This window comes from Mobula birostris, chromosome 20 (assembly GCF_030028105.1).
Source record: "Mobula birostris isolate sMobBir1 chromosome 20, sMobBir1.hap1, whole genome shotgun sequence".
NCBI lineage: Eukaryota > Metazoa > Chordata > Chondrichthyes > Myliobatiformes > Myliobatidae > Mobula > Mobula birostris.
Window position 1 is genome coordinate 54,422,095 of NC_092389.1, and position 22,972 is coordinate 54,445,066.

A 22,972-nucleotide genomic window follows, 5' to 3' on the forward strand; every position below is an offset into this window, starting at 1 on the left:
AGGAAAATGAAGAACATGTCACTGTTTGGCTTGGTTGTGATAATGCGGGTAGTGAGAAAATCATCGCTCTTGTCCTTCTTGATCTCTTCACCCGAGATTCAGTATCACGCAATCCTGCCACTTTCCTCTGGCCCATGCATGAGAGTTAGTTCAGATTAGGATTTAGAGACCGTAAGACCATAAGATATAGGAACAGAAGTAGGGCATTTGTCCCATCGAGTCGGCTCCCCCATTAAATTATGGATGATGCAATTCTTCCAGTCATCCCCACACCCCTGCCTTCTTCCCATGCCCTTTGATGCCCTGGCTAATAAAAACCCATCTATCTCTGCCTCAAATGCACCCAATGTCCTGCCGCTCGAGGTAACAATTTCCACCCCCCGGCTAAAGCAATTTCTCCGCATTGCTATTCTAAATGGACGTCCCACAACCCTGAAGTCGTGCCTTCATGTTCTGGACTCCCTTACTATGGGGGAAAAAAACTTTGTTATATCTAATCTGTTCAGGCCTTTTAAAATTTGTAATGTTTCTATGAGATACCTCCTCATTCTCCTGAACTCCAGCGAATACAGGCCAAGAGCTGCCAGACGTTCCTCATATGGCAAACCGTTCATTCCTGGAATCCTTCTCGTGAATACTCTCTAAACCCCCTCCAATGTCAGTATATCATTTTTAAAATAAGGAGCCCAAAACTGCACATAATACTCTAAGTGTGGTCTGAGGAATGCCTTGTACAGTATCAACATCCCATCCCTGTTCTTATATTCTGTACCTGCAGAAATGAATGCCAACGTTCCATTTGCCTTATTTAGCACCGACTCAAACTGGAGGTTAACCTTTAGGGTATCCTGCACAAGGATTCAAAGTCCCATTGCATCTCCTCATTTTCAATTCCCTCCCCATCTCAATAATAGTCTGCCCGTTTAATTCTTTCACCGAAGTGTATGGCCATACACTTTCCAACATTGTGTTTCATTTGCCACTTCTTTGCCCATTCCCTTAAACTATCTATGACTCTTAGGGAGACTTAAGGTACAGGGATCTGCGGATTTAGATTTCAGATTATGATTTATGGTCAGGCATGTGAAGTGTTTCAGGTCTCATTTCCGTTTCGGGACGGGAATGTGGCTGGGATGGACGTCATATTATGTTTAAGATCAGGGATGTGGGAGGTAGCGGTCAGATTGGCGATAGGGTACATGGTTGTGGTGGGCTAGATGTCTGGTTAGCGTTTATGGAAAGGGAAGAGTGGTGCTGGAGGTCAAATTAGATTAGAGTTTAGGTTCAGAAATGTGAGGTGTTGATCGTCAGATTAAGGTTAGGGGCAGTGATGAAGGGATTTAGAATTCAGTTTAGGATTTATGGAATGGGAAGTTTGAAAGTTAGTTTTCATATTAGGATAAGGGGCGGTAATGTAGGAAGTTACAGTGCAGATTAGGATTCGGGGGTTGGGATGAGATTGTCATAAGGGTGGCGGTGGGAGCGGACCGAAATGCCAGACACAGACATTGAAGTACTAGGAACAGGACTCGGAGTGTAAAGAAAGCAAGGGAGGTGGGGAAGAAAGGACGCTGACATTGACACAGCCCCTGGACGAGACTAGGATGCAGGGGCCTGGGCTAGGGCATGGACAAAAAACACTGAACCCGAACAAGGAACTAGGAACAAGGAGCCTGGACTAGTGACACAGAACTCCAGAACCAGAGGCTGGACAAGGACCCAGAACCTGGGTCTTGACTCGGAACCGAAACCCAGGTCAAGGCAAGGACTCGGGACGAGGATCTTGGCAAGGAACGGACGTGTCTACAGAACAGGAGGTGGAACTCCTGCACAGGACGAGGCACCTGGACAGGACGAGAACGCAAAGCCTTGATATAGACAGAACGAATCTCTTTGACGGGGCTTGGACATGACAAGGTTCTTGGACGTGGCTCGGAAAGGACGAGAGACTCCTAGACAGGACGAGGGAACACCAGTACCGGACTGGACGAGCTACTCCTGGGCTGGACAAGGCACATGGACAAGACGAGAACATGAACCCTTGACTTGGTCGAGGGAGAACAGGAACGCAGAGCCTTGGTCGAGGGAGAAGAGGAACGCAGAGCATAGAGCCTTGGTCTTGGCAGACCGAAACGCAGAATACAGAGCCTTGGTCTTGGCAGACAGGAACGCAGAAAACAAAGCCGGGACGGTTCCATGAGAAAAGGGCGTAGGACCGGGACTCATACACAGAAATCTGAACACGACGAGACAGTTCCAAACACTAGGTAACCGAAAACAGCCGGACCTACGTCGCGAAGGCGTGGACACAGAGACGGGTGTCAACACAAGGTCGCGGCAAACGGCCGGACCTACCTAGCGAAGGCGTGGACAGAGTGTCAATTCCCAACACTAGGTAGCGGGAAACGGCCGGAATTACCAGTTGAGGCGTGGATACAGAGACGGTTGTAAACAACGAAAGACAGTTCCTTATCTAGTCACGGCAAAGTTGCGGTCTTGTTTTGGCGCTAGAACTTGACAGCGATACAGGCAAGGACGCAGGCGAGGTTGCAGCCAATTCTTCAGGGACAAGTCTTCAGGCAGAGGGTGCAGGCAAGGCTTCAGGCAGAGGTTGCAAGCTGGGCTTCAGGCAGAAGGTTGCAGGCTGGCATTCAGGAAGAGGCTGCAGGCAAGGCTTCAGAAGGAAGAGGAAGGGAAGGGAAGGGAACAGATCAGCCACTGAAGCTGAACCCAGGAGCTTATTACGTAGCCAACCGAAAATGAGAAATCCTGTTCCTCAATAAGGCCAACAGCAGGACAAGGGAAAACCGGAAAACCTGGAATCAGGGTCGATGGACCGGACCGTGAACAGGAATGTGGACTTCATGGACCGGACCATGGCGTATCCCCCCATATAGGAGCCTCCTGGGTACCGAACAGACTCTCCAGGGCAAAAGACAACACGGGAGGGTGGGTCAGGGAGCATTCAACAGGAGGGAACCCAGGATAACAAGAGTAAAATGACCGTGTCTGTATTGCTGGATTCATATTTGACTGGACTGTTCTAACATAAGGGAGGCGCTGGGAGCGGACCCAAATGCGAGACACAGACACAGAAGTACTAGGAAAAGGACTCGGAGTGTTAAGCAAGCAAGGGAAGTGGGAAAGAAAGGACGCTGGACATTGACACAGTCCCTGAACGAGAGTAGGATGCAGGGCCTGGGATAGGACATGGACAAGAAACGCGGAAACCGGACAAGGAACTAGAAACAAGGAGACTGGACCAGTGACACGGAACGTCGGAACCAGAGCCCGGACAAGAATCCAGAAACTGGGTCTTGGTTGGGATTTAGAACCTGGGTCTTGACTCAGAACCGGATCCCGGGTCTAGACTAGGACTCGGGACTGGGATCATGCCAAGGACATGACGTGCTACAGAACAGGGCGTGGAACTCCTGCACAGGATGACGCACATTGACAGGACGAGAACGCAAAGCCTTCACTTGGACAGGACGAGGTTCTTGGACCTGACTTCGACAGGACGAGGTTCTTGGACGTGGTTTGGACAGTACGAGGTTCTTGGACGTGGTTTGGACAGTACGAGGTTCTTGGACGTGACGTGGGCAGGACGAGAGACTCCTGGACAGGACGAGGGAACCTTAACACAGGACGAGGGAATCCCAGCACAGGGCTGGGCGAGGCACATGGAAAAGACGAGACCATGAACCCTTGACTTGGTCGAGGGAGAGACAGGAACGCAGAGCCTAGAGCCTCGGTCTTGGCAGACAGGAACGCAGAAAACAGAGCCTTGGTCTTGGCAGACGGGAACGCAGAAAACAGAGCCTTGGTCTTGGCAGACAGGACCGCATAACACAAAGCCGGGACCCCTCCATGGGAACAGGACATAAGGTCGGGACTCATACACAGAAAGCTGAACACGACGAGACAGTTCGGAACACTAGGTAGTGGCAAACGTCCGGACCTACCTAGCGAAGGTGTGGACACAGAGCCAGTTGCGAACACTCGGTAGCGGTAAACGGCCGGATCTACCTAGCGAAGGCGTGGACACAGAGACAGTTCCAACTCAACGATAGACATTTCCTTATCTTCCACAGCAAGGCTCCGGTCTCGCTCCGGTAGTTGAACTTGACAAGGTTGCCGGCGAAGGGAGCAGGCGAGACCCCAGGCGAAGGTAGCAGGCGAGGCTCCAGGCGAATGTAGCAGGCGAGGCGTCAGAAGGATGGGGAAGGGAAGGGAACAGTCCAGCCTCAGGGTAACGGCAAAGACGGCCTGGCTTACCCAACGGAGGTCAGGACAGGAAGGGACAGATCCAGCCGCAGGGTCACGGCAAAGCCGGCCTGACTTACCCCACGGAAGCGAGGACGGGATACTGACGAGACGAACCAGCACCCACACTCAAATCCAGGGCCACTTATATTCTCAGCCCCCAAACGAGCATTAGGTGCCTACGAATAAGCCCAACTTCAACAAGGGACAACCGGAAGACCCGGAGTCCGCAGCTATGGACCGGACCGTGAACAGGAACTCGGACATCACGTACCGGACCAAGAAAGTACCACCCCCCCCCGCCCCGCCCCCCATGAGAGCCTCCGGGCGACCAAACCCGGCTCTCCAGGACTAAGGACTACCCGGGTGAGTGGGTGGTATTCAGTCAGGAGGGAACTCAGGATGACGAGAGTTAGAGGACAGTGTCTGCGTTGCTGGGTCCATGCATGGCTGGTTCGTTCTGTCAAAATAGGAGGCGCTGAGTGCGGATCTAAATGCAAGACACAGACACTGAAGTACTAGAAATAGAACAGGACTAGAGGCTAGAGTTAGGGACGAGGAGCTGGATGCAGACTAGAAGCTGGGACAAGAACACAGACCTGGGCTAAGACATTGGCTAGCCAAGCGTTACCAGGACAAGGAACTGGGAACTAGGAGCCTGGGCTTGGACTACAAGCCAGAAACTCGACAGGGACTGACTCGGGCTCGGACCCCGGAACTAGGCGAGGATATGCCATGGCTACGGGACTGGACATGGCTTTGATTCCTCGAGGCTTCGTTTCCTCGAGGTGAGGACATGACAAGGCTTGGGTTCTGAACCCAAGCCAGAGACTGGACAAGGATCCAGAACCTGGGTCTTGATTCGGACTCGGACTCAGGAACTGGGCAAAGACATGACGTGGTCTTGGGAGACAGGAACTTCGGAACACAAAGCCGGAAGCCTTGACTTAGTCTTGGTGAGGATAGGAACACGGCCTAGAGAACGGGAACAGGGAGCCTTTGACTTGAGAGACAAGAACATGGAACACAAAGCCGGGACCCCTCCTTGGGAACACGACGTGGGGCCGGGACTCATACACAGAATGCTGAACCCAACGAGACGGTTCCCAGCACTAGGTAGCGGCAAACGGCCAGATCTACCTAGCGAAGGCGTGGACACAGAGACGGTTCCCAACACTAAGGTAACAGCGAACGGGTTGACCTACTTAGCGAAGAGGTGGACACAGAGACGGTTCCAACTCAACGATAGACAGTTCCTTATCGTGATGCAGCAAGGCTCTGCTCTCGCTCCGGTGGTTGAACTTGACAAGGTTGCCGGCGACGCTCCAGACGCGGGTTGCAGGCTACGCTCCAGACGCGGGTTGCAGGCGACGCTCCAGACGCGGGTTGCAGGCGAGGCCGCAAGCGAAGGTAGCAGGTGAGACTTCAGAAGGAAGCGGAAGGGGAGGGAACAGTCCAGCCTCAGGGTAACAGCAAAGACGCCTTGGCTTACTCAATGGAGGCCAGGACAGGAAGGGACAGATCCAACCGCAGGCTAACAGAAAAGACAGCCTGACTTACCCCACAGAGGCGAGGACGGGATACTGAGGAGACGAACCAGCAATCACACTCAATCCCAGGACCACTTATATTTCCAGCTCCAAGACGAGCATCAGGTGCCAATGATTAAGTCCAACTGAAACAAGGGACAGCCGGAAGACCTGGAGTCCGTGGTCCACGGACCGGACCGTGAACAGGAACGCGGACTACACGGACCGGACTATGACAGTTGGAGGACAGATTTAGGTGTGGTGACTGTGGTTTGCGGTATTAGAAGTCAGGTTATGTATAGGGGCAGGTTTATGAAGGAGTTCATTCATAGCATTCTGGCATTCATAGCAAGAGGATTCGGTAACAGGAGCAGGGAAGTGCAACTGCAGTTGTACAAGGCCTTGGTGAGACCACACCTGGAGTATTGTGTGCAGATTTGGTCCTCTAATCTGAGGAAAGGCATTCTTGCCATAGAGGGAGTACAAAGAAGGTTCATCAGATTGATTCCTGGGATGGCAGGACTTTCATATGATGAAAGATTGGATCGGCTAGGCTAATACTGTCTGGAATTTAGAAGATTGAAGGGGGATCTTATTGAAACGTATAAAATTCGAAAGGGATTGGACAGGCTAGATGCAGAAAGATTGTTCCCGATGTTGGGGAAGTCCAGAACGAGGGGTCGCAGTTTGAGGATAAAGGGTAAGCCTTTTAGGACCGAGACGAGGAAACACTTCTTCACACAGACAGTGGTGAATCTGTGGAATTCTCTGCCACAGGAAACAGTTGAGGCCAGTTCATTGGCTATATTTAAGAGGGAGTTAGATATGGCCCTTGTGGCTAAAGGGATCAGGGGGTATGGAGAGAAGGCAAGTGCAGGGTTCTGAGATGGATGATCAGCCATGATCGTAATGAATGGCGGTGTAGGCTCGAAGGGCCGAATGGCCTACTCCTGCACCTATTTTCTATAATTCTATGTTTCTATGTTAAAGATGAGATTGGGTTTAGTTTGATGCCTGGCCAACTTCTCCCTATAACACAGGTCACCTTGTCCTGGCAGCATCTTCGTAAACCTTCTCAGCACTCTCTCAAACACACCGACACGCGCGCGCGCACACACACACTCACACACACACACACACACACACACACACACACACACACACACACACACACACACTCACACACACACACACACACTCAAACACACACACACACACACACGCACACACACGCACACATACGCAAAAATCTTTCACGATCTCTCAATCTCTCTTTACCCAGCCCCCAAGAAGCACTCCAGCACTCCACTCAGCCAATCCCAGACGTCTCTCTATTGCAAGCTCTTTCCTATCACCCTCCATTTTCTTGCGGTCCACAGCACTGCTGCTCCCGGTCAATAAGACGACCGCCACGGAATAATAGCTTGGAGACGAGACGGTGAATGAGAAGATCTGGAGCCCGGACGGGATACATTGAAGCTATATCTGGGTTGCGCTCAGCGCGCGTCTTTATTAATCAACTGTAGCACAGAAATGATCGGGTATTTCACCGCGCTGATCACCTGCTCCCTGAATTTCGACTGAGTCACTGCGTAAATAACTGTGTTCGTGCACAAGCTAAAATTCCTCAGCAAAACGCCGAAATCGTGAAATATCCATTCAGAATCATTGAAATTGAAACCCATTGCTTTGACCTGATAATATATGAAATTTACAACCGGTGTCATCCACAGGAGGATGAAGCTGCTGGAGAGGGTGAAGAGTAAAACCACAGACCTCCTCCTGCTCTCCATCTCCGGGTCACTGCGGTTCTCCCCCTTGCTCTGACCCTTCAGCCCCTTACGGACCCGACTGGCCACTAAAATATGTCTGACTGTCACAGCGTTGAGCAGCAGGATCGCAACAAAAGGGAGCAACGGAGTTAAAACGCTCTGTAGCCAAGACTGACTGACCCACCCGGGGTCAGTGATACCTTTGTCCCTGAGTTTACAGAACCACGACACATTGTCGATGATCACTGTGGGTTGCCAAAGGAAGTAGCGGGGAATGTTTTTCAGACAGAACAGTACGCCGGTTGTTGTTAGAACCACAGCCGCAGTTTTCCCGGTGCAGTATTTTGTTTTCAGCTTCTGGCAGCAAATGGCGACAAACCGATCAAAGGTGAAAGTGACGGTGAACCAGACTGAGCAGTCTGTGGCTGCGTACCTGAGTACATTGATAACGCTACACATGGGGGTAATGTTTAGAAAACTGGACATGAAGTAATATTTTTTAATTCGAAACAAAATGATCTCGAAGACAATGGTCAGTAGATCGGCCGCTGCCATGGCCACCAGGTAGCGAGTGGTGCAGGTAGAGAGGCCGCACTTCCGCCGGGACAGGATCACAATCGCCAATAAATTCACTAGAGGGAGAGGAGAGAGAGAGAGAGAGAGAGAGAGAGAGAGAGAGAGAGAGAGAGAGAGAGAGAGAGAGAGAGAGAGAGAGAGAGAGCGAGAGAGTGAGAGAGAGTCAGTGAGAGAGAGAGAGAGAGAGAGTCAGACAGACAGACAAACAGAGACAGAGAGCGAGACAAGAGAACAGGCACTTGGCATTACTGAGCAAACTTTCCGGGAATTAACACAGGACCGGGTTTCGGCTAAAGAACAGAAGTGCGAGAATGTGTAAACGGCTGCAAATCTAACATCTGACACGGATCACAATATATTTGAACTGTTTTCCTCACTGTGCCAATAAGACATTGTGTGACTAACCGTCGGTGCTAAAACCGAGCTGCATGAACGACAGTGATCGGTGCTAATTCTGATTCCATCGCTGATGGAACCGGTTACAATGATTTAGCCGTGAATGAGCAGACCACGAGAAACACGGCATCAGGTGAGCCTAGGGCATCCGGAGGGAAACAACGCACACATATTACTGGGGGAACTCTGCAGCCCAAGAAACATCTATGCAATTGAACAAACACTGACCGTTTCGGGCCAAGACCCTTCTTCAGGGTGAAATGATGCCCCAATTTACGACGGATCTCAAAGGAAAAGCCGGCTCAATTTAGTAAACAGAAGCTGATGGCTCCATTACTGAACTAATTAATTAAGTGATTTGCATCGATTCTACAGCGCGGTGCACTTGGAGAAAACAGTTCAGGGTGTCTGTGGACACTGACAGAGGTGATCAAACCCAATTATTGAACAACGGGCAGTGGAATCCGATTGACATAGTCTCCAAAGGGAAACGTGAAACACAGGACCAGATGGTCAATCTGATCAATTCCTCAGAAATAGTGAACTTCACAATGTAAATCCCTCCCAGTCCCATCTTCGGGGGAAAGTGCCTTTCTCCAGCACGGGTATAAATCTGGACGAATTTCCATCAAAGCCCATCCAGTCAGAGAGTTGCACTGGGACTGCTCTGGAAAAGGTGTCATTAAAGACACGAAAAAAAACGTCCGAGTCGAACGCTTGTGGCGGAGGAGAGACAGACAATCTGATTCGTTTGTCATTAAATATGCAAAATCAGCTTTCAAATGGTCAGGTTCGATATCTCTGACGGATATTTGTGCAATGGTCATCAAGTTGGAAGCTTGTCAAATGATCATAAACAGTCCACACCGGTTAACACACAGAAACACCAAATATGAACTCCACTCACTCACCAGGAACTCCAATGACGGCAATAAACACGTACAAAATGTTCTGCACACTTCTGTAACTATCCAACGTTGAAGACATTTCCTCTACCCAGTGATTCGACCTGCTGTACTACCGGCGTTCTCTCGCAATGAAATGCTAAGGCATCATAAGCCTTGGGTTTTTAATACCATTTAGCGAGTCCACAGGGGCAGACTTCAACAGATTGAGAAATAAACATTTTCAAGTTATTTCCAAACCGATTACGTCAGACATGTGCATTCCCCACAGTGACAGATAGTAATAGATAATGTGATGTACTCAGGGCTGTAAATTGAGAGTAGTATTCATCCAGCAAAGGGAACATTGTTCTAAATGCCATCAGACCCAGATTATCACCTGTTGTTTGTCACCGTGTGACTTTTGTCCATCAATTGAGGAATTGTTAAAGCAGATCGACTGAGAGTAAAACGGCCGCTCCGCTCTGATTCTGCGCCAATTCCGATCGCACCTCATCTGAATCTAACCACAAGCACAAAAAAAATTTGCAGATGCTGGAAATCAAATCAACACACACATTTCAATTCTACTTCCCATTCTCATTCCTGCACGTCAGTCCATGGCCTCGTCTACTGCCGTGATGAGGCACACAGGATGCAGGAGGAACACGTTTTTTCCGTCTGGATTGGTAGCAACCTGATGCCATGAACACTGATTAACCTCGGTTAATGCGCACCCCGCCCATTCACCATTCCCCCATTCCCGTTTCACTCTGCCCATCAACTCCCTGTGGTTCAGCCCTTCCCTTTCTGCCATGACCTCTACCCTCTCCAATCAGACTTTTCTTTCTCCAACCATTTATCTCCTTCACGAATTATCTTCACCCCTGTCCCACTCCCGCTGTCACCTGTCTCCTACCACACGGTACGTCTTTTTCACTACACTTCCCCCGCCTTCCTGCTCTGAATTCTCTTTTTATTTTCAAGTCCTGATCAAGGACTTCGGCCCGAAACGTAGACAATACTCTTTTCCAACGAAGCTACCTGGCCTGTTGAGTTCCTTTAATGTTTTATCGTGCTGCTTTGAATGGAAATCTATCCCTCTTTCCTGATTACCATTCAGCTTCCTCAGGGTGCCAGAGGTATATCAAACTTTGTCCTGGGTCGGAAACATGTCGATGTTCATCACCATTGAAACAAATGTTTGCTCTGAGAACAGGAACGTCGCTTCCTTCCGTTTGTCTTACATCCACATGGAACAGCGAAAGGTAAAGCCCAGGAACAGACCGTTCGGCCCATAGTGTCTGTGCCAACCATGACGTCACATTCAATGGATCCTAACTCCCTCTGTATGATTGGTTTCCCTATATTCCCTGCCTGTCAATGTGTCAGCCCTCACAACAGTAACCGTGGGCATTTGGATCTCTCTTCGTAGATACTTTTCATCATTTGTGTTGATTAGTTGCCCTCAAAAAGTTGTCTGAACCGTCTGAGTTGTCGCATGAGTTATATGTGCTTCCAGTGTAAATATGTACGTCAAAGGCGTCATTTGTCAGACACAAGAATATTGAAGTAAATTATGTCATTACAGCTTGTGAAATTCTGTTGTATCGCCTACTGTTATCAATGCCCTTCCAATTATAAATTCGTGATCTAGTTTGTGTGTGGAGGTCTCTACTGACAGGGTCACCGAGTAAATATCTGTTGTGGTGATGAATAAACAATATCACCGCCAACCTCACCAGGACAAACCCCTAATTCTACTCCAAGGCATACAAACTCAGCAAAGCTGGTGGCGAGTATGGATGAATCATAACACCCTGCAACTTCACCAGGACCCACCCTAACCCTATTCCATAGCTTGCAAAAAACTCAGCCCTCTAAGCTGGTGTTTGAGAATGTATTAATAATAACAGCGTGTAACCTCACCAGGACCCACCCCAAATCCTCTCCATGCATTACAATCTCAGCAGTCTAAGGTGGGGTGGGGTGGGGGTGAGTATGTGTTGATAATAACACACCGTAGAGCCATGGAACTCAACGGAGAGCTGAAGAGGAGGAGAAAAAATGTTCAGTTATCAATGTGTGTATATCCGTTATTGTCTGTCTATGTGTTTATGCCTTTGAATGTGTGTGTGTGTGTGTGTTACTGTGCAGGTGTTTATGCTTCTGCCAATGGTGTTTGTGAGTATGTGAGTGACGGTGTGTGTCTTAGTATGACAACTGAGTCTGAGACTGTGTGAGACCCATGTTCATGTGCGTCTCTGTGTTGCTGTTTCTGCTCAAATATGAAATTAACTTTCCTATTAAAATCCGAAAATGTCACCTGCTACTACATTGAGATTTGTGTTTTGCAGGCATTCACAGTGCAACACCGGGGTGTCTACAGATTTTGAGCTGTGACGAATCTCAAATGTGCTTCATTTATAGATAGGTTAATAATACATTTAATCTGAACTTTGACCTCAGCGCGTGTTTTTTAATGGCTCGCTTTGTGCACTCTTTGATTCTTTTATTCCACTGGGATAATCCAATGTGCACGTGGGGTTGACAGCGGGATTGGGTTGTGCTGTTATTTGACCATGTGCGTATATTTGGGAGTGCACATTAGGGATGCGCAGGGAGTTAGAGGTGGATTGTCGAATATAGGGTGCATACGGATTTGGGGTTACACGCAGGTTTGCGTGTCTCGAAGTATCAAGACTTGCACACCAATTTTGGTCTACTTGCGGATTTTTAATGCCGAGATAGCCATTTTATGAACTGTTTGAAATAATTCTTGCTCAGGGACAATCTAATGTTCATGTGCGGCGGGGCAGCGGGATTGGGGCGCGCACTCCTTTTGGGATTGGCTCAAATTTAGGGGTATGTTCCTGAATATCGGGTTCACACGGATTTGGTGTGCCCAGATTTATGAGAGTGTTGTCGAACATGGCGGTGCAAACGGATTTGAAACGACACACAGATCTGTTTTGTATGTTTGCAATGTTTGTCATGACGAGAAAGCCATTATGAGAACTGCTGCAAAGGATTCTTTCTCTGAGATAATCCAATGTGGGTTTGCCAGCGGGTTTGGGGTGCACTATGAGTTTGCGTGCACTCTTATTGAGGATGTGCGTAGATTTAGGGGCGTGTCTTCGACCATGTGGCTGCACACAGATTTCCATGGCATCGGTGCATTTGGAAGGGTGACGAATTGTTTCATTTGTAGATAGTTTATGAATGGATCTTCAAATGTACATTAAAATGCACTTTGTCCTTACAATTTCTTTAAGGTGTTTTTGAACTATTTGAAATATTTTTTTTTATCTCTTGGATAACGAATTGTGAATATTGGATTTGCAGCTCGATTGGGGGGAGGGGTGAGTGGTTGATACTGTCATGGTCCGGTCCGCGAATTCCGCGTTCCCGTTCACGGTCCGGTCCGTGGACTCCGGACTCCGAGTCATTTGGATGTCCCTTGTTTCAGTTGGGCTTAATCATAGGCACATGATGCTCGTCTTGGGGCTGAGAATATAAGTGCCCTGGGTTCGAGTGTGGGTGCTTGTTCGTATCGTCAGTATTCCGTCCTCGGTCCGTGGTGTAAGTCAGGCCCTCTTTGCCGTTACCCTGCGGTTGGATCTGTCCCATCCTATCCTGGCCTCCGTTGGATAAGCCATGACGTCTTTGCCGAGACCCTGAGGCTGGACTGCTCCCTTCCCTTCACCTTTTTTATGAATCCTTTGCCAGAAGCCTAGCCTGAAGGCTTAAATGCAACCTTTGCCTGAAGCCTTGCCTGCAACCTCGACTGCGTCCTCGCTTGTATCGCTGTCAAGTTCTGCTGCCGGAGCAAGACCGGAGCCTTGCTGTGTCTAGATAAGGAACTGTCTATCCTTGTTTGAAATTGTCTGTGTGTCCACGCCTTCGCTTGTAGGTTCGGTCATTTGCCGCTACCTTGTGTGGATACCGTTTCTGCGTCCATGCCTTTGCTCGGTAAGTCCGGCCGTTTGCCGCTACCTTGTTTTGGGAACTGTCTCTTTGTGTTCTGTGTACGAGTCCCGACCCTACGTCCCGCTCCCTAGGAGGGGTCCCAGCTCTGTGTGGAGCCCCGGGCCCCAAGTCCTGTTCCCAAGAAGGGGTCCCAGCTCTGTGTTCCATGTCTCTATCTCTCAAGTCCAAGGCTCCATGTTCCCATGCTCTAGACCAAGGCTCCGAGCGTCCAATCCTAGTCCAAGGCTCCCAGCGTCCAGTTCTCGTCCAAGGCTCCGAGGTTCCTGTCTCCCGAGACAACATCATGTCTTCCCCTAGCTCTGGAAACCAAATCCCGAGTCAAGAACCAAGTTCTGGGTCCTTGCACAGTCTGTGGCTCGGAGTCCATACCCAAGCCTCGAAGAACCCTAGCCTCGTCATGTCCACGCCTAGTTCCGGGTCCAAGCCCGATTCAAGACCCAGGTTCTGAGTCCTTGTCCAATCTCCGGCTCGGAGTCCAAGCCCAGATTCCTAGCTGCCAGTTCCTTTTCCTGACCCCGCTCTCCTAGCCAAAGTCCTAGCCGAAATCTGTGTTCCTGTCCCAGCTGCTAGTCTGCTTTCAGTCACGTCTCTAACTTTAGTCCAGTCCAGTCCCCAGTACTTCAGTGTCTGTGTCTTTCATTTGGGTCCGCTCCCAGCCCCCTCCGTTATGACATCACCAGTTGAATAGCAACAGACGACAAGCCGCAACAGCACGTAAGTGGAAGCGGTTTAATTCAGTGCCAGATGGAAATAATGCAAAAGCTTTCAAAAGTTGTGAAGAAGAAAGCAGACAAATGAAAACAAACATGTCTGCACAACATGTACAAATATAAAGATCTTTCTTCATAACAAATGTTGTTCTTGATTTTTAAAAAAAAATTCTATATAACTATTCTCCAACCGTCAAATCCAACCTCCACAGCTCACCAGCAAAGGCAGACTGACGGTTTAAATCTGTCTCCGCCATGCCGAGAAGCACTGTTGGTCTGAGCGGGGGGTGGGATCGGGGGGCGGGTGGCGAGGAGTGGTGGGAAGTGGATGTGGATTAGGTGACCATATCATAATAATTATTTCAGATGCAGAAATTGAACATGTTAAGCAGCGATTCTAACATGCTATTATTTTATTCCACGACAAATGCCTCAGTTAAACCCATAGATCAGTGTCCACATGCTCAGAATAATATAAAAGAATAATGCCCTTCCACCAGTGGTGCTACCTCTGCAAGTTGTGTGGCGCCTGATCCCACTAACCCAAGGTATTATATCAGGACGCCTCAAAAGGTCTCTCTGGTTTCTTGGGGTCCTTCAGCTGTCTGGAAATCGATGTGACGGTGTCAGTGAAAATAGATGAAACTGTTTGGAATGACTGTGTCTAGAATCGTTATTTATATCAGTTATCTCTAACCGGTATATTCCACTGTCTCTGTTTTTCCTATTCTTTATCGTCTCTTTCACTCCTATCCTGCATATCCTGCTGTCTTGTCTCTCTTATACTGTACAGGCACCAATCTGTATAGTTTCATGTCTTTGTCACACCTACACTGCATCATCTAAAGTCTCTGTCTCCTCTATACTGTACAGTATATTCATCACCTCATTATCATCTCTGCATTGTGATGTCTCCAGTCTCTGTCATCCCTGTACTGTAGTCCCCAGGCGCTGTCACCCCTATACCGTATAGCCTCCACTCTCTGTCACCCTTGTACTCTACAGACTCCAGTCTCTGTCACCCCTAAAGTGTATCGTCCCCAGCCTCTGTAACCCTTATACCCTATCGACTCCTGTCTCTGACTCCCATATACTATATAGTCTTCAGTCGCTCTCACCCTTATACTGTACAGTCCCGAGTCTCTGTCATCCCTGCACTCTTTAGTCTCCAATCTCTGTCACCCCAAAGTCGAAAGTCTCCAATCTCTGTCAGCTCTATAGTCAATAGTCTCCAGTCTCTGTCAGCTCTATGGTCTATAGTCTCCGGTCTCTGTCAGCTCTATAGTCTATAGTCTCCAGTCTCTGTCAGCTCTATGGTCTATAGTGCCTTGTCTCTGTCACCGTTAAACTGTATAGTCTCGAGTCTCTGTCATCCCTGCACTCTTTAGTCTCCAATCTCTGTCACCCCAATGTCTATAGTCTCCAATCTCTGTCAGCTCTATGGTCTATAGTTTTCAGTCTCTGTCACCTCTATAGTGTATAGTGCCTACTCTCTGTGTGCCTTATACTGTATAGTCCCGAGTATCTGTCATCCCTGCACGCTTTATTCTCCAATCTCTCTCACCCCAAAGTCTATAGCCTCCAGTCTATCTCAGCTCTATAGTCTACAGTCTCCAGTCTCTGTCACCTCTATAGTGTATAGTGCCAAGTCTCTGTCACCCTTATAAGGTATAGTCCCGAGTCTTTGTCATCCCTGCATTCTTTAGTCTCCAATCTCTGGCGCCCCAAGGTCTATAGTCTCCAATCTCTGTCAGCTCTATAGTCTATAGTCTATAGTCTCCAGTCTCTGTCAGCTCTATAGTCTATAGCCTCCAGTCTCCGTCACCCTCATATTGTATAGTCCCGAGTCTCTGTCATCCCTGAACTCTACAGTCTCCACTCGCGGTCACCTCTATAGTCTATATTCCCCATCTCTGTCACCTCTATAGTGTATAGTGCCTAGTCTCTGTCACCCTTATACTGTATAGTCCCGAGTCTCTGTCATCCCTGCACTCTTTAGTCCCCAGTCTCTGCCACCCCATAGTCTTTAGTCTCCAGTCTCTGTCTCCCCATAGTCTATAGTCTCCAGTCTCTGTCACTTCTATAGTGTATAGTGCCTAGTCTCTGTCACCCTTATACAGTATAGTTCCGAGTCGCTGTCACCCCATAGTCTTTAGTCTCCAGTCTCTGTCACCCCATAGTCTATAGTCTCCAGACTATGTCACCCCAAAGTCTATAGTCTCCAGTCTCTGTCACCCCTATAGTGTATCGTCCCCAGCCTCTGTAACCCTTATACCCTATAGACTCCTGTCTCTGTCTCCCCTCTACTATATATTCAGTCTCTCTCACCCTTATACTGTACAGTCCCGAGTCGCTGTCATCCCTGCACTCTTTAGTCTCCAGTCTCTGTCACCCCAAAGTCTATAGTCTCCAAACTCTGTCAGCTCTATAGTCTATAGTCTCCAGTCTCTGTCACCCCATAGTCAATAGTCTCCAGTCTCTGTCACTTCTATAGTGTATAGTGCCTAGTCTCTGTGTATACTGTATAGTCCCGAGCCTTTGTCACCCCATAGTCTATAGTCTCCAATCTCTGTCACCCAAAGTCTATAGTCTCCAGTCTCTGTCACCGCAAAGTCTATAGTCTCCAGTCTCTGTCACTTCGATAGTGTATATTGCCTAGTCTCTGTCACCCTTATACTCTATCGTCTGATGACACACTCACTCCCATATAGCATAATCTCCAGCCTCTTTCACTTCTACTCTGTACTGTCCGCAGTCCCTGTCACCACTATACTCTATCGCCTCCAGTCTCTGTCCAAACTACAGTGTATATTCAGAGGACATCACTGTATGACAGTAGGACACGCGCCGTAATCAGTCGGGAATACCGACTGACAGAAGGGGAAATGGGGGTGCGGACGTCAGCGGTGGACAAATAAACATGCTAGTGAGGGTTCAGCAGAGGGTTGTCAGGGTGAACACCTGAATCGTTACGATACTCAGCTTTGTGAGACAACGGGCAAAGAGGGTCGGAGATCCTTGGAGAGCCCATTGGTTGTTTCTTGCCCCTTATAATTGAAGTAATTTTACTGACTTTGCTGGAACCTGCAAACTACTAACATTCGCTCACCTGGCTGCTGGAATATAGACACATTTATCAGACTCATAAATAACAAAGAAATGCATTTGAACTCCATTAAAGCTTACAATCGCACAGCATTGTAGCTACAGAGTCGAACACATAACTTAACCAGACGTTTCACTCCTCTCTTCAGCTCCTCCCTGAATTTCCTCTGTGGCAGAGTGTAGATACACGTGTTGGTGCAGGTACAGAGATATTGTAACATGATCCCAAACTGCTGCAGGATGTAAGACGGGGTATTCAAATATCTGTCAGTGTAAGAGTAATTCTGAACTTGCCAGATCATACCGTATACAATATAGGGGATCCACAAGAATATGAAATTGGCTGACAGAGCGAACAACAAAACTATTGACTTTCTCCGCTTCTCCACCTCTGGATCATTCTTTTTCTCTCTGCTGTTCCTGAGCGCCCGGCGAACTCTGTTTGCCGCGATGATATGACTGACTGTTAAAGCATTAAAAAGAAGAATCAAACCAATGGGCAATAATGGTGTAGTGAGAATGCTAAACAACTGGTATGCTTTCCACGCTGGTAAAATAAAGTAATCCTTTCCGAAAATGCATCGCCAGGGTATATTATCAGTGATAAAGTGATGTTCTACCGCAAAGTACAATGGAACATCCTTTGCACAACTTCCTAAACCCACGATTACTATCATAATAGTCGCTGTCCTCTCGGTGCAGTATCGTTCCCGTAGCTTTTGACTGCAGATTGCAAGACAGCGATCGAACGTGAAAGTCACCATGAGCCAAACAGAACAGTCCATGGTTGCGACACTCAGGGCAAGCGTCACGGCGCAAATCGGTGTAATGAGCAAAGGAAGAGCATAAGTATAAATATTATTGATCTCACAGAGTACAACAGCAAAAATAACACCCATTAAATCAGCTGCTGCCATTCCCACCAGGTAACGGGAGATGCATTTAGAGAGTCCGCAGTTTCCCAGAGACAGGATCACAATCGCCACTAAATTAACTGCAAGGAAGCAAAGAAGAGTTAGTTTGACGCGCACACACCCTGATCATTTTTACTTGATATACAAACATAGAAATGTGTTGAATCGGAATGAGTGAAACTCAGACATCTGATCATTTGACGGGTCAGGCGGGCTTCACTTCCAAAAATTGGAAATGTTGTTTGTTCCAGCTCCGTCACTGTCCTTCGAATGGATAATAATGACGGGTCCGAGAAACAGTTGAGGCGCAACTTTCTAGTTGACAGTGGGGTTTCAATGGGTGGCTATTCCACCCACTCATCCGGACAGCTGAGAGTGCTAAAGGTATTTTATGATGCAGGAATAAAATTGACTCAGAGAGACTGTTTCTTCTGAAATAACATTTTGGAGTGGAGTTGCAGCAGAGCAAAATGCATGATTTAATGTGCAGGTGGCAAATAAACTTGACTCTTGTACATTGCGACCAAGATATAACAAAGATTTGTGCTCCCTCATGTTGCATGATGAAAGTAAGAATTAAAATAAGTCCTATCTAAATTAAACCCGGCGAAAGAAGGAGGACACGGTAAAATGAAAGAGTATTTCAGGTTGTTGTGGCTATATCAAAGACATTTCGATAAATAAATAGAAAAAGAATGATCTTTCTCGTTACATTAAGACGGAAAGGAAAAAAAATGGTTATGGCAGAAAAAGCGGGAAGTTTGCAAAGAGGGCGGCAACGAAGCTGAAGATTTATATTCATTTTAGTAAACGTTTCAGTTTCTATTTTGATAGACAATCAAATTTAGAACAATGCGTGCTGGTAAAGTTGGAAGTTCGAGTAAGGTAAAACGCTAGAACAATATTAATGTTAATATTGACAAAATCATCGGGCATGAGAAACGAGTAACAATTCTGTAGAAAAAGAAAGAATAAAATAAAATATATATTTAAACCTGAACAAGATTAAAACACTCATCAGATGAGGCACAATCTGTAACAAATTTCACAAGGGCAAAGCACACACATATAGTAGGAGACAACTCCAGTTAACTTACCAGGGATACCAATCGCTGCTAGTACAGGATAGTAGATACTTGCGATGTAGTAAATTGCTGGATATCCCATTTTCTGTGTAAATTGGTGATCAGTTGAAAATAGTCCAACTGCCAATATCCACTGGTGATTGTTTGCTTTGCAAACTCTTATACAGGAGAGGAAAGTGCACTCTGACAATTAATCATACCACGTGGTTAGCCACATCAGAGACAGTCCACTGAACAAACAATTGAGGTTTGTTTCCATTTATATGAATTGTGTAATCGTGAAATGAAGATCGCTCCCTCGGGAGAATCACAAAATAACAATGACGTTTAATTTTGTTCATTCACACCTTCTAACGAGAACATTGAACATTCTCCGTCTATGACACAGGGTTCGTGCGTTTCAAATAAAATAATACTTCGTCTCGATATCTTTTACACCATGTACTATCACTCTCAAATAATTATCAATTGTAACAATAGGCGAAGCGCATTGAGATTCTGGGATTAAAAAATTACATTTAGTTTGGTTGTTTAATTCAACAAAATGTTCCCGCAAGAGGAATGTTCAGACCTCTTTATTTTTTTTGCTTTCAGATTGATTTGCTGTCATAATAATGGCCAATTTCGATCAGAAATAACTTCATAAACGATTAGATTAGTTATGTATCCTGAAGACAAACTCCACAACTAAACTAATATGGAAGAAGGAGATCATCGGAGACTAATGTCAGGGGTTAATTTCGTAAAAGTACCTCGAAAAATAGATAGATACAATACCAAAATTTTTCAGGCATAGGACTGCATTCTTTAAGAGCAAGTACTCGGATTTTCCCCGCTACCATACCGATCCATTTCCCCTCTCTCCACTGACACTCTGCGCCATTTCTCGCCGATGTGTTATTTTCATACATTGTTCACTGTACTGTGCTCTTTTTTTTAGAAACACAGAAACATGGAAACATAGAAAACCTACAGCACAATACAGGTCCTTCGGTTCACAAAGTTGTGCCGAGCATGTCCCTACTTTAGAAATTACTACCGTTACCCACAGCCCTCTGTTTCTTTAAGCTCCAGGAACCTATCTAAAAGTCTCTTAAAACGACCCTATCGTATTCGCATCCACCACCGCCACAGGCAGTCCATTCCACGCACTTACAGCTCTCTGTGTAAAAAAAAAACTTATCACTGACGTCTCCTCTGTACCTGCGCCTTAGAACCTTAAACCTCTGTCCTCTTGTGGCAACCATTTCAGCCCTGGGTAAAAGTCTCTGACTATCCACACGATCAATGCCTCTCATCATCTTGTACACCTGTTTCAGGTCACCTCTCATGCTCCGTCGTTCCAAGGAGAAAAGGCCGAGTTCACTCAACCTGTTTTCATAAGGCTTGCTCGCTAATCCAGGCAACATCTTTGTAAATCTCCTCTTCTCTCTTTCTATGGCTTCCACATCCTTCCTGTAGTGAGGTGACCAGAACTGAGCACAGTACTCCAAGTGGAGTCTGACCAGGGTCCTATATAGCTGCAACATTGCCTTTGGGCTCCTAAAGTAAATTCCACGATTAATGAAGGCCAATACACCGTATGCCTTATTAACCACAGAGTCAACCTGTGCAGAACTTTGACCGTCCTGTGGACTCTAACCACAAGATCCCTCTGATCCTCCACACCGCCAAGAGTCACATCCCCCCCAAAAAATCATTCAGGCTCGTAAGGCACGGCCTGCCCAATGCAAAGCCATGCTGACTATTCTTAATCATGTTATACCTCTCCAAATGTCCATATACTCTGCCTTGCAGGATCTTCTCCGTCAACTTACCAACCACTGAAGTAAGACTCACTGGTCTACCGTTTCCTGGGCTATTTCTACTCCCCTTCTTGAATTAAGGAACAACATCCGCAACTCTCCAATCCTCTGGAACCTCTGACGAAGGGTCTCGGCCTGAAACGTCGACTGCACCTCTTCCTAGAGATGCTGCCTGGCCTGCTGCGTTCACCAGCAACTTTTATGTGTGTTGTCTCTGGAACCTCTCCCGTCCACATTGATGATTTAAAGATCATCGCCAGAGGCTCAGCAATCTCCTCCCTCGCCCCCCACAGTAGCCAGGGGTACATCCGATCCGGTCCCGGCGACTTATCCAACATGATGTTTTCCAAAACCTCCAGCACATTCTCTTTTTTAATGCGTACATGCTCAAGCTTTTCAGTCTGCTGCAAGTGATCACTACAATCGCTGAGATCATTTTCCACAGTGAATACTGAAGTAAAGTACTCATTAAGTACCTCTGCTATTTCGTACGGTTCCACACACACTTTCCCACTGTCACACTTGATAGTCCTGTTCTTTCACTTCTCATCCTCTTGCTCTTCACATACTTGCAGAATGCCTCGGGCTTTTTCTTAAACCTGCCTGTCAAGGCCTTCTCATGGCCCCTTCTGGCTCTCCGAATTTCTTTTTTAAGCTCCTTCCTGTTAGCCTTATAATCATCTAGATCTCTAACATTACCCAGCTCTCAGAAACTTTAGTTAGCTTTTCTCTTCTTCTTGACTAGATTTATTACAGCTTTGGTGCACCACCGTTCCTGTACACTGCCATAACTACCCCGTTTCATTGGAACGTACCTATGCAGACTTCCACACAAACATCCCCTAAACATTTGCAAGATTTCTTCCTCACATTTCCCTGAGAACATCTGTTCCCAATTTAAGCTTCCAATTTCCTGCCTGGTAGCCTCATATTTCCCCTTACTCCAATTAAACCCTTTACTAACTTGTGTGTTCCTATATCCCTCCAATGCTATTGCAAAGGAGATAGAATTATGATCACTATCTCCAAACTGCTCTCCCACTTAGAGATCTGACACTTGACAGGTTTATTTTCCAATACCAAATCGAATACAGTCTTTCTTCTTGTAGGCTTATCTACATATTGTGGCAAGAAACCTTCCTGAACACACCTGACAAACGCCATCCAATCTAAACCCCTTGCTCTATGGAGATGCCAGTCGATATTTGGGAAATTAAAATCTTCCATCACGACAACTATGTTATTGTTAGACCTTTCCAGTATTTGTTTCCCTATGTGCTCCTTGATATCCCTGTTACTATTGGGCGGCCTACAAACACACCCAATAAAGTTATTGACCCGTTCCTGTTCCTAACCTTCACCCATAGAGACTCCGTCGACAATCTCTCCATGATGTCTACTTTTCCTGCAGCCGTGGCACAATCTCTCATCAACAGTGCCACGTCCCACCTCCTTTGCCTCCCTCCCTGTCCTTTCTGAAACATCTAAAACACGGCACTTGAAGTAACCATTCCTGTCCCTGAGCCATCCAAGTCTTTGTAATAACCAACACATCATAGCTCCAAATACATATCCACGCCCTGAGCTCACCCGCTTTGTTCACAATACAGTTTGCATTAAAATAGACACATCTCAAACCGTTCGTCTCAGCGCGTCCCTTCTCTATCACCTGCCTATCCTCCCTCTCGCACTGTCTACAAGCTATCTCTATTTGTGAGCCAACTGCCTCTTCCCCAGACCCCTCAGTTCGGTTCCCACCCCCCAACAACTCTAGTTTAAACTCTCCCCAGTAGCATTAACAAACCTCTCCGCCAATATATTGGCCCCCCTCGGATTCAAGTGCAACCCGTCCTTTTTGTACAGGTCACATCTACCCCAAAATAGGTCCCAATGATTGAGAAATTTGAATCCCTGCCCCCTGCTCCAATCCCTCAGCCACC